The following is a 13,136-nucleotide window of genomic DNA, read 5'->3' as shown; positions in this document are numbered from 1 at the left end:
CAATACATGTTTGAATTGCCTGTTTTATAATTGCAATAAATTTCGGAAATCCTTATTATATGGATTCAGATTACAAAAAAAAATGCTCTACTGACTAAGCTATATCTGCTTTAAGGTCATAAAAACTAATGGACCCAAAACTAGTCCTACCTGTGAAATTATTTAACTGAAAAAAAATTATTTAATGGTCAAAAGCTACTTCATTTCCAATTTCCTTGGTTAAGCATTCTGAGATAAGTTAAAAATTTGGACATTGTAACTTTGTTTTTTGATGTACTCGTGTACAAGTTGATAACATGATGATATAGAATGATAATATGAACAACAGAAAACTAATAATATGTTATTTCCTTAATATCAACTCTTTTGTCAGTTTCTAATGCAATTTACAAAGATAAATTTCAAATGCCTTCTGGTCAGAATTTGTTGTTTAGTTTTACAGTTCATGTCAAATGTCACTGCTTCTTTCACACATAGTCAAGGCTGCAACCAGAATGGTACTGTTGGAAAATATTAAGGATGAAACTAAATTCTCTAGCATTTTCTTTATAATCCTGTTTTTAAAACTGCTTAGAGGCCCTTCAGAAGCACTGCTGTTTACAAAATTACCAAATTGGTGGAAAACATTGAAACATTAAAATGTTGTACTGCCATAGAATCTCATAAACACATTCATAAAGAAAGGCAGAGCCAATTAAAAAAATAAATTCCTCATATACTGTAAGATAAATTGCTGCAAGCCAACAAGTAAAAATAATAGAGCTGTCAAAACAATGTAATTTCTGTGCACAAACCAAAGCATACCCAATATAATAATAGAATGAAGATCTCTTGAATAAATACCTAGTCAGGAATGAACTGCAGGGGGAAATACATTTGTTTAGAGCTCAGTTAGTTCATAGAAACAAATGTCTGCTTATAAGTTTGTAATATTTGACAAGAGAAAGATTATAGCTCAGCCATGGCCTCCAATAACTTAAAATATTACAAGCTTTAGACCTTGCTCAGTTAAATGAGTTAACTGAATGTTCACCTTTCACAGATTGATAACCTGGCTATAGCCTGGGACACTTCACTATCTGTGAACTGATGAATGATCAAGACATTTAACTTGATAGATCAGGGTCTTTTGCTAAATAAATTAAAGCAAATAGGAATAACCGAGCAAGCTGTTGGCTGGTCTAATGGGTATTTGTCAAATTAATCTCAGTCAGTGATTGTGAAAAGATGTGTTCCAATTCTATCTTGTTCATTAAGGGACAAAGTCTGTTCTTGAATTCTGAATGGTGGCAGAGAATTCACTTGGATGACTGAAATGTAAGATCACACAGGAGTAGAAGGTAGTACTGCCTTTTGGTCCTGTACAAGTGTAAATACAGGTTCAAATAATATGGACCAATACCTACACCAGGATGCTTAATGTAGAGCCACAATAAGGGAGTAATGGATCAGATCCTTTGATTTGTGAACAAAAAGACAGAAAGTCCCCTTTTGGAGGCAGACCACAGGTAAGAATTTGGGAGAAACCATTTTTCTGAAAGTTAAAATTAGACTATTTACAAGAGGTAACATCTTAATTTCAAGTCAGCATGGCTACACAGAATGATTGCAATTATTTAGAAGAGAGATTATGAAAATTGATTTTTTTTTTGTAAGAGGATTATTTCTGGAACACAAAGAAAGTCAGATGGATGCAAAATGATTCAACAATAAAGAATATTCATGGAAAAAATAGGATTACTTCTGGAACACAAGCATAGAGAACAAAACAAGATGATTTGAAAGGCTTTATTTGAGTCAATAACATATGAACTAGGATATTTGAGATAGTTATCTACTAGCACATCCTCTGATTAGGAAAATGTGCTGCCACTGTTTTTCACTTAAGCTAAAACTCTCTTGTCTTCTGGGCAGGGTGTCTTTAATTCACTGATGTTATCTACTTTTCCTCTTTAAAAGATCAAGTAAGTGACTCCAGTGTTAAATATATTCTCCACATGCCTACAGTCAAAAGCATAATATTGTTCTTCTGAGACTGATGCAATTCTAAATGTCATGAGTCTGCTTTCTGCTACAAGTGATTTTTATTAAATAAACCAAATCTATGGTAGTTAACCATTTTCTTACCCACCTAGAATACATTATACTTGAAAGTAGGTTACATGTACCTATTTCTGGAAAGTTTTTAATCAATGGCCCTGTGCTGGAGTTTTCAAACTCATTGATTAACAAGAAAGGCTTTGTGGGTGAGGAAAGATTTTTCATATCATATGAATTTGACTTGCTATCTACTCTGTCTACTTATTGTGAACTTTTAATATTAATTAGAGCTATTTAATGAAGTCAGTGATGGAACCTCTGACTAAGGAGAGAGTTAGAAAGTGGCTCAACTTACCATATTTTCCCCTGTTCAGCATCTTCTAATCAGCTACATGCTGGGAGAAACATTATCATCTCAGAGACTGATAAAGGATGGCCCCCTCTCCTGCTGTCTGCTTCCCTGAAGTTCCTATTGTATATGCAGAAAGTGATAGGGAGGACTTCAATTGTCCTACAGGTGTCAGCAAACCATACTGATCTCTGGAGCAAAATATCCTAATGGATGATCCCATTCTATCCTATGTTCCTAAGGAGAGTCAATATGCCTGTTGTAGGAATTTTACCAATTTTTTTCTCCTAACGTTTTGTAAGTAAATTTGTTTTTGTGGGATAATGGTGTTCAGGATGTGCTATCCCCAAATTAAATGGCCCAACATTTGAGAAAATGCCAGAAATTCTCTTTGACCATATTCAGCCCTTCTACCCCAAAGGCCGTAAGAGGATCCTCTGACCTTTCTGTAAAGTTATCAGGTTTTCATTTCAATTGTTAGACCTTATCCAGAAGTACACCACAAAGCACTATGTTCACAAAGCATAACATATATAAAAAAAGAGGAGAAAATAGCCCCTCTCTTCTAGTAATATTCAATACATAATTAAATGACACCCCACCCTGCTAATTGTCAGAGTGCCCAGTTAACAAAACAAAGGAAAACCAAAGGTTCCTCTTAGATCATGTGTCTAAACTATTGATCTTACATGTATAAGCTAAAGTGTAACTACCTGAGTCCTACCCAGTACCTATAGACTATTTCCCAGGGTGTGCTTCTTTCTTTCTTTTAATAAATTAAATCTGTGCCTGACTCTGACTCATAACTCAAATTCCTTTTTTGTGACAACAACAAGGACCATCAGAACCTGAATTGAGGCCCATCTCCTGTTTGGGAGACCTCCTCACAACCCCCATTTCAGTGACACTTATCCTCAAAAACAGAGATATTAAGAAGAATCTGAACAAATAGCCTTGTTAAGTCCTCCCCACCCTTCTTATTATCATTGAATCCTGTTCTCCAGTTAGTACTGCATAACTTTCCATAAAAACACAGTTTTCCTGTTTCTTTGGGTCTTCTTTTCTAAAGACTCCCATCTTGCATTTCACTTATATTAAATGAGGCTGAAGGTGTAGCTCTGTGGTTGAGCACTTGCCTGGCATCTAGTATGCATAATACACAGGGTTTGATACCCAGCTCCACAAAATCAAATAAATAAACAAACCCTTGAACATACTTTTATGTTTTTGTTGTTATTAACTTTTCTTTTATTATAATGGTCTCAGCCATAATCATTAACAATAAGAAAAAAATACCTCTTCTATGTGAAGTATACAAAGCAAAGACTGCAGGCACTGCTGTAAAGCTTAAAGATCACCAAATACATCAGAGCCTTACTTCATGCTTTTCCAATAGGTATTTGGGAGTAATAATGGTTTTACAAAAGGTGGGTTTTTACTAGTCATCTTACCATTGTAAGATGACTGCTCTTTAATAATGGTCTCTGGATAATGACTGGATGCAAATTTTTAGCTCTGTGCTTCTCTTAATTGCTATTTAAACTTGGTTGCTTTATTTTTTTCACATAATTTATTGGAACTATTTTGGTTGTTTCTCATTTAGTAACTACTGTTACCCAATTATGTATTCAGCAAATATTCATTGATGGCTTTGTAACAATCAAGAATTGTGCTGAACCCTGGGCTTACTATGATAAGACCTCATGAAGTTTTCATGAATCAAATTTTTACTAAATACCTTTCTTTATACTGTATATTATTTTGTATAATTATCAAAATAATATACAGTATAAAGAAAGGTATTTATTGACAGGTATTACAGGTATTACAATAATAATGAATTATTACTTTATGGCACCTTTAGAGCAGGACAGGCTTCAATAAGAAAATGATAAGCTGAATTCTGAAGGTAGAGTAAGAATTAAGTAATTAAAGTAGAAAAAGGACATGGACAGATACTATATTATTGCCATCTATCCAAGCTGTTTACCTATGCTGGGTTCACAAAGTGTAACTACTTCAGTAACTTTAGAAAATGGCTAAGAAAGCATGTAAGCACACAGAAGTACCTTTTCAAAATCCCGGGATCGCTCTGAGACGTTAGGGGTTCGTGGAAAGAGAGAGAGCCACTGGAATTCTTTATTCTTAAATAGGGGACACACAAGGGGAGGTTCCATGGAACATTCTATCCAAAAAAGGACAAAGAGTAGGGTTACAACAAACAGGTCTTTGGGAGTAATAATGGTTTAACACAACTCCATCAGGTGACGGGCCACTCCCAGAGCTGCACATTTCTGACCCAAGAGGAGGGAAAATCCACTTGCTTTGCAACAGGTGCAATACCAGTTCAGTACCTCTTTACTCAGGACTTAAAGGTGTGGGCATAGCTCTTGTTCCGGGTGACCCCCTACACTATATTGCAAAAGGAAATATGAGTTATTTAAAAATTAATCGAAAGCAAGAGCAGAGCCAAGTTGGAGTGATTGGTAGAAATAAGACCAGGAAAAAAAATCAGTTTGGGAGAGATTGTTAGGGATTTGGGGTTTTGCCCTGAATCATAATAAACCAATAATGCATTATATGCTGAGTCTGGCGGACATACTCAGAAGATTGTTCTGGCTGCAGTATGTAAAATATGGCACAGAATATATGCAAAGTGCCCAGATAGGGAGATTTTGCAATATTGAAGTTTTGAAAGAAAGGTTAGAATAGCTTAGTGGGTATATAATTTATTGGAAAGAGAGAGAGATTCTAGAAGCACCTAAATAAATAAAGTCAGTACATGTGGGGATGGATTGTGTATGGGTTTGAATGGTATGATGAGGGAAAGATAATGTCCAGGATATTTCTTAGTCTTCTGATTGTAGTGTCATATTCTTGGATAGGAAACCCTGGGAAGATATAAGCTTTTGAGGATGAATATGAGTTCTGGTTGTACCATGTTGAGATTTTAGCCATCTTTCAGAAATTTAAGTTAACATAATAAGAAAATGTTTGTATATATAGGTTTCTAGTTTAGAAAGGAAGTTTTGGCCAGAGAAAAGCAAACATGGACCATCCACTTACATATGTAATTAAATTGTGCTCATTTGTATTAGCAATTTATAAATATTGACTCATTTACTCTTTATGACAACCTATAAGTATATCATTAATCACCATTTTAAAATTAATGAGAAAACTGAGACAAAAGTAGGTTGAGTTCTTGCTATGATGGCAAAACTAAGTGTCAGAGGTAACATTTGATTCCAGACAGATCTGAAAATGTTTGAACATTCCTAGTCTTTGTGCTGTGCCACTTCTCATGAGTGAGGTTGCTTAAGAACTGTACATAATTAATGAGCCTGTAACTGAGTTTTGAAAAAACTCAACATTAATATGCAAGAATTTGATTCCTAATATTATACTAAAAAGGAAATGTCAAAAAGGTAGGAAGTAAACCAGGGAGATGAGATATTTGGAGAATTAAGGTACAGCATTGTGAGAAGAGGATGTTAAATACTCCTGAGAGATTCATAAGATCAGATTTAAGGGAACACCTCCAATTTTGATTTTGATCCTGCAGTTTATTGGTGACTCAAAACAATAAGATATGAAGCTATTTTGGAGGAATTGAGAAATCCGGTGGAAAGTACAGAACAGAGAGAAATTTAAATGTGTAGATGTTAAGTGTGGAGTTTGAATTAAGTACATGCCACTGTGAAGAATTATACTATTTCTCTCATTTGCGCTCTTTTTGGACTTAAGTTCCCTGAGCCATGGTATATAAAGTGCTTCCACAACAATGATGTGGCAGTAGTGGGGCTTCCCTGGCTAGTTTTACTTTACTGGTTACCATTCTATATTGCTTGCTGTCCAATACCTGAGTACAGTGTTCTTTCTGGTCTAACTTTTTTGTCATGGAGAGAGAGAGGGTCATTCTGGATTGAGATGCTCTATCATGACCAGAAGCAAGAGACTCTTCATATCAGTCTTGACATGAATTCCCTCTCCCCACCATCTTATAGACCACACATGAATTCCTTTTGTAGTGTATGCTGGGTTCTGCTGGTACTTACTCTGGCGTAAGGGTTCTTGGTAAAGAGCATCCTTGTCTGTCTGTACATTGAACCAGAGCACTTCATTCGTGCTTGTCTCAAGACATGTAGCTCATTTGGGCAGCTAGTTATATGTGTTTGTGTTGTCCTTCATGCAAGACTGTCAACTTTCTAAGAGTGGAAAGCAGCATGTTATAAATATTTATGGGGTTGAATTGAATATATCAGAGAACCAAGTGAGTAAGAATGAATTTTTATGATTATGATTTTATGGTGAACTGTAGGCCCAAGAGATGAAGAAATCTGTTTAATTTTTAATTACTTTGGGGATGTTGTGGATATCTAATACATATTTATTGGCTGACAGATAGAACAGGCTCTACAACATTGGAACCCACAGCAGTTAAGTTAAATATCCAGAAATTTTTAGTTTTTGCTGTTGTTCTCCTTCTGTCTTTACAACTGAATCTTACCCAAATACTCTCTTCTAGGGTGAGTGGAGATGAAAATTACCCTCCTGATTTAGCCTGTGTGTGAATGACCTCTGTTGATTTAAGGGAAAGAACAATTATAAAAGGAAACTACTCACTGTTGTTGTTATTTGCTGTTACTTTGTCTGAAAGCAAAATCCTGTTTGCCATGGAAGGGCTTCACTGGAAGTGGAGAGGGTATGCAAGGACAGATCACTTAAATTGCTTTCTCAAATGAGTTAAGCGATCCTGCAAAAGCAAAATAAAACATACACTCTAATGAGAAACAAAACAGAAAGAAATTGATTTTCTGACTGTTGATCCTAGCCAGCTACTTATAAATTTAACAAAGTTGTGTTGGTGGCCACCAATACAATTGATTCTCTAATTCTGATATCAATAGTATAATGTATGAAAGAAATCCAAATAATGCTTGGATGTGGTGAAACTCTACAAAACAATATTACTTATGGCTCTGTTCTTCTGTGGTCTTTACCCCATAGTGAATTGTGTAGTATTGGTGAGTAACCTTAAGGTTTATACTATTCATTTCAAATAGTAACTTTAATTTTTTTTAGCAATAATGGCCAGGAAGATAGCATTGCTATAATAAATATAACTTTCTCCCAGGTTTAAAGGTTGCTAAGAATATCTTAGAAACAGATAAAGCCTGCCAGATTTGCAAATGAATTCTTTCTTGAAAATAGCATTTTGGGGGACATTTTGGAAGCAATAATATGAGAAATATATATGTTGCTATTGGCTATGCATATAAGTTTTGTTCCACTCTGATGTGGAAATAAATGAATAAATATTGAAATTACATTGCTCCAGAAGTGTATTTTATTTATAAAGTACAATATACCCCAGGCCATTGTCCTTTAAGAAACAGAATAATATACATTTCTCTTGTGTCAAGGTTGCTAAGTTGTTCTAGGCCTCTTGACACTACTGAACTACTCACAAGTTTTAAAAGATAAGCAGTAATCTGACCAAGGACATCTAAAGGGCTATTTAAAAATGGGAAAGGACATACTTTGGGAAAAAAATGGTATAATAATGATTTCATTTCCTGAGATTTTTTTTTCTGATTTGGGGATAGTCTTCCACCCTGCTTAGCACCAACATCTTTTTGGTTGCAATTTAGTTATTTTCAATGGATGAAGGGCATTGGCTATGTTTGTGTTGTTTTCTGGACAGTCACATAGAAATAAAGTTCTTAATAGGTGTTTCTATTACTAATGCTGTCATAGAACAAACCTAATATAGTTATGCCTCAGAAAGGTGTGGAAGCTAATACCTACACAACCAAATGCTGTAGATCCCAAGTGGAATGGAAAATGAGGAACCAGATATTGTGTTTCTCAGTGTAAGAAACTCATTAACATGGAACAGTGATTTCTACAAGATGGGAAAATAACAAAGAACAGATACATAAGATGAACCAAAAAAAAAGCTCCTAAGATGTCAGACTCTAGCAATGTTAAGTCAGTGGTTTACAGACCATTAGAATACTTAGGGAAAAAAAAAAATTAAGAGAGCCTGTGCAACAACCCCACCCCAGCCCATAGAATTAACTGGCACAGGTGCAGGTTAATCATCACTGGGCCGTAAAATCACCCTAGGTAATTCTGATGATCTAACACATTTGAGAAGCTCTGTTGTCTCTGATGAAGATGCTGTGCTAACCAGGACAGTAAACTATTTTATTATATATATATGTCCATGTATGTGTGTGTCATTAGAGGAGAAAAACATCAGCTTTCTCTTTTCTTAGTTAAAATATTGGGACTAACTCTGGACTCCATTTTTCTTCATCACCTTTCTAAACACACATTTTAACAGTGTGAAAATTAAGAATTTAAATATCTGGCTCTGTCAATCCATAGATTATAGGACAATATGATAAACTGTGCCCAAACAACCTAGTACTTGCATTCAGTGTTTATTATAGGTTCTTAGTTAATTCTTTCTGCTAGGTGAAACTCTTGTAGGAGAGATTGATTATAATATTAAAATGCATCATTTGTTTACATATATCTATAGGATCACAGATAAATAGAGATTCATTTCTAGCAATTCTTTGCAAAATAGAATTATTTACTTAATTGGGCTGATGGTTGCAGAGAATTTTAGTAAATTTAATTCCAATGTACTTTAAAAAAATAGACTTTGAGTGACATATGGGAAGGAAAATAAATCTTCAAAGCATATCTTTTGTTTCCTATAGCCTAAGTTTTTCCGATAGTATTGCTTACCTGGTTATCTGAAGGGAATTGGGCTATAGAACTAATTTTTGTCTGCCTTCCTTCCCCATTATGCCTCTTAAATGAACTAACTGTACCACTGTATAGACAAAGATGAGTTCTCCTGCTTGGCTACCAAGTTCACTTAAAGGACAGTTGGCAGAAGGAAAAAAAAAGTGAATGTCATCCAATATTGTATATTACCTGATAGTTATTCATTTGACATATTTATATTTCTCCCCAGGCATACCAATTAAGAGAGTTTACCTGCCTCTGTAAGAAAATTGACTTAGAATGGGCTGCTAGAACCAACCACCATGCCCAAGGTCATTGTCTAATAGAGTAAATTGTCCAATTATCGAGTAAGTTGCAGAAACAATAGAGGAAACATGATAAAAATACTTTAATCAGTGCTGTCTCACTAATAGACTGGCTCCTTCCTACATTGTCTGGACAATCTGATTCAGCTAATCTTTTCACTTCTTTAGGGCAAAGTCTTGGCAGGACCATTAATGTGGGAGGTGCTAGCAGGTGTCTCAAGGATGCCCATCACGCTCTAAAAAGTGCTAATAGCCAGAAGCTCTTCTTAACAATTGACAGCTATTAACAAAGTTAATCCTTACAACAACCTGAAAAGATATATAGAAATTGGTACTGTCCCCATTTTATAGAAAAGGAAACTAGGTTATTGAGGCAAGATCAGAAATAAATATTAGTTCAATTATTTCAGATCTTTATATGATTTCAGACCCACCAAAACAACTATCTTTAGTAAATATTTAATATTGTAGTAGATTGATTGTGTCTCTCAAAAACAAAACAAAACAAAAATATGCTTAAGTCCTAAACTGCAGTGCTTGTAAATGGGACCTTATTTAGAAATAAGCTATTTGCGTATGTAATGAAGAGGAAGACATATTGGATGAGGGTGGCCTCTATATGCAATGACTGATGTCTTTATAAGATAAAGGAGAGGAATATTGGAGGCAGAGGCACAGACACGTTAAAAACAGAAGACCACATAAAGATGGAGGTAGAAATTGAAGTAATCCAGGCATAAGCCAAAGAAAGCCAAGAAATAGAGGCAATCAATCAATTGAAGCTAGGAAGAGGCAAGGAACTGTTCTTCCCTACCACTTTCAGAAAGTTTGTGGCCCTGTTGACATATGGATTTCATATATCTAACATTCAGAAATTTCTGAAAATCAACTTTTGTGTAAAATACAATTTAAACTCCTTTGCTTAACACAAAATGTACTTTGTAATTTGTCTCCTGAGTACCTAAACATCACTTGTAAGTTCTTCTTTCAAATTCTAAGCTCCAGTCATAAAACTAAATTTCAACATCTGAACTCCTCATGCTATTTTCTCACTCTGCCTATAGTACTCTTTCTTTGCCTCCAAGAATACCTCTTCCAGTTTCTTAACTGTCCACTGAGAGACTGCTCAGATTGAAGACTCACTTCTTTCAAGAGATGTCCTTGCTTCTTCTTTCCCTAGAGCTTCTTCTTGATTAAGCAGCATCCTGTCCCTATCTTATCAGAACGCTTACAATAATGTTTCCTACTCTTTACTTTCCTTATATTTTTGTTTTTCCCCTACAGAAATGTAATCACTTTGAGGTTAGGAAACATGTTGAATTTAATTTTGTGTTCCTAGCACCTATCTCAATGTTTGGAACTTGGTGTTCAAAGGATGCTGTGAATAAATGAATAAATAAAATCTTCACCTTCAAACTCTCTCCCTTCACCTGCTACACACAACCTTGTTCATTTTTCATTGAGAAACAGAGCCACGACTTCCCTATCTTTCCTTTCGTCCTCCATAGAATATATCTGGTTTCAACTTCTCTCAGTAGAAGTAGTATTTCAGTTCCTCTTTGAGCTTGTGATTTTCACGTTGTCTCTTTTTCCTATTGTGATGTAAATCTCTTTCCCACTGATTTCCTTCATCTCAATTTTCAAATGTGTTGAGGTATTCTCTATCCTAAAATGTAAAATCTCTGACCTATTTTCCTAAATACTGCTGTATATCTTTACCAAGAAAATAATAGAATGTTTTGTACTTAGAGTGTCTGCAATTCCTCTCATTGCTTTCATTTCTTAATGAACTGCAATCTAGACCTTTAGTTGACTTGGTCCTCACGCAAATTGACATTTCCAAAATACCTGACCAAAACAAAAATAAAAGTAGGACCTGGCACTTTTGTTACTCTCAATATTCGGTTCTGCGTTCTCTCATTTCTCCTCTTACTTTAATGAGTTCTTCCTAGACATTTTCTGTAGTTTATTTCTTTCTTTGTTGTTTTCTGATCAGCTTTCACCTACTATGTTTATTATTTTGAAATCTTTATCTCTTAATCATGAATTTCTTGTGCTTTTGGACAATTTTCATTTGCTGACAAGACAATATAATATAATATATAAAATAATCATAAAGAATATATAATATAATTATAACATATTATAATTATATTATAATATATAATGTATAATATAATCATAAAGAAACACACTTCCATACCTGAGACCAAGGTGACTTCTCTACTAAACCTATTTTTTTCTTATGTGTCCTATGTTCAGGTAAAGTTACATCTGTCTATCAGGCGGCAAACCCTGTAAACACCTTTGGGGATATTTTCCTCTTTTTCTCCAACTTTTATTTATTAACCAAGTTGTGTTAATCCATATCTAAATGTTTTCAAAGGGTTTTTTTGAATTATTTTTTTTTAGTTACTGTTCAAGTTCAAGTCCTGATAATTTCTTGCTAGATTTTAACAATAACTCTTTGACAAGGAATCCTTTAATAGAGTCTATATTTCATATTGATCAACATTTTCCCTTGGAATTGACTACTACAATGTGGTGTTTTCAAAATATTGCCATTCATTAATGCTTATCCCACCAAATTCTAATTTCCTGTATGTTCTTAGAGCACAGTACAAGGTTAAATTCAATAATCATTTATTAAGTTGTAGTTACTCAGGTAATAATTGGGCAAGTAGAGGCTAAGACTTTACTTAGTGTAACTCCAAAGTTCATTTTCTTTTCATTACATCAAAATAAGAAAATTGGTATCAAAGTGCTATGAGGAAAATTTTCAGGCTCTCTCTGGGAAAGAACAAATATTTAACCAATTTACAGACTCTTTCACAACTTGAAAGCTCTGTAATAAGAAATGAAGTTCAGAATGGGAATACTGACATTCATAATAACGGCAAATATTTTTTTTAACTCTTACATGGTGAATACTAAACTCTCCATTAGGTCATTTAATTTTCAATATCACTCTATATGGGTACCTATCCTTGTGACACAAAACACTACCAAGTCAATTTTTTTTCTCAGTCACATGGCTAAGTAGCATCTCAACGTTGTTTACAGGTAGATATGTGTCTGAAATAAATTTATAGCCAACAGACTTCAGACGGAAGTGATTTCTGATAGATAAAGTTCCACACTTGATCCTACACGCTACTCCTTTCTTTATTCAGATGGCTGGAAAGCAGAATCCAACTAATTATGGCAGTTACATACTGAAGGTGGCAAAGCACTTATCCTTCTGTCACTTGTTACAATCTCACCTCCTATATTCCTCCCTATACTCACTCTAGGCTGAACAGGAGATTTCACTTCAGAACTTCACAGAGTAAGAAATAAAAGTTCAGTTTATTAGTTCAGATATTGAGTAAAGGGTAAAGCCCTAATTTGAACCCATTGTTGTTGTTGTTGTTATTATTATATTATTATTATTCCTTCTACTACTACTAGATTTCTGGGGATCAACTCTAGGGCCTTGCACCTGCAAGAGCTCTACCAATGAGCTACATCTTCAGCCCTAAAATTATTTTTAACAATAGAGTTTAGAGAATTCCATTTTGAACTTTCTATTAACCAGAAACTTACTGAGAAGAAAATAATCAAACTAAAGATTTCCAGTTTGTTAGTACGTGCATGTGTGTGTGTGCATGTGTGTGATCTTTGCATCCTACTAA

Source organism: Marmota monax, unplaced genomic scaffold (genome assembly GCF_021218885.2).
Source record: "Marmota monax isolate L192 unplaced genomic scaffold, Marmota_monax_Labrador192_F-V1.1 WCK01_AAM20220418_F8-fsc00016, whole genome shotgun sequence".
Taxonomy (NCBI): domain Eukaryota; kingdom Metazoa; phylum Chordata; class Mammalia; order Rodentia; family Sciuridae; genus Marmota; species Marmota monax.
The sequence above is the reverse complement of the archived record's forward strand: the minus strand, read 5'-3'. Positions refer to the sequence as shown.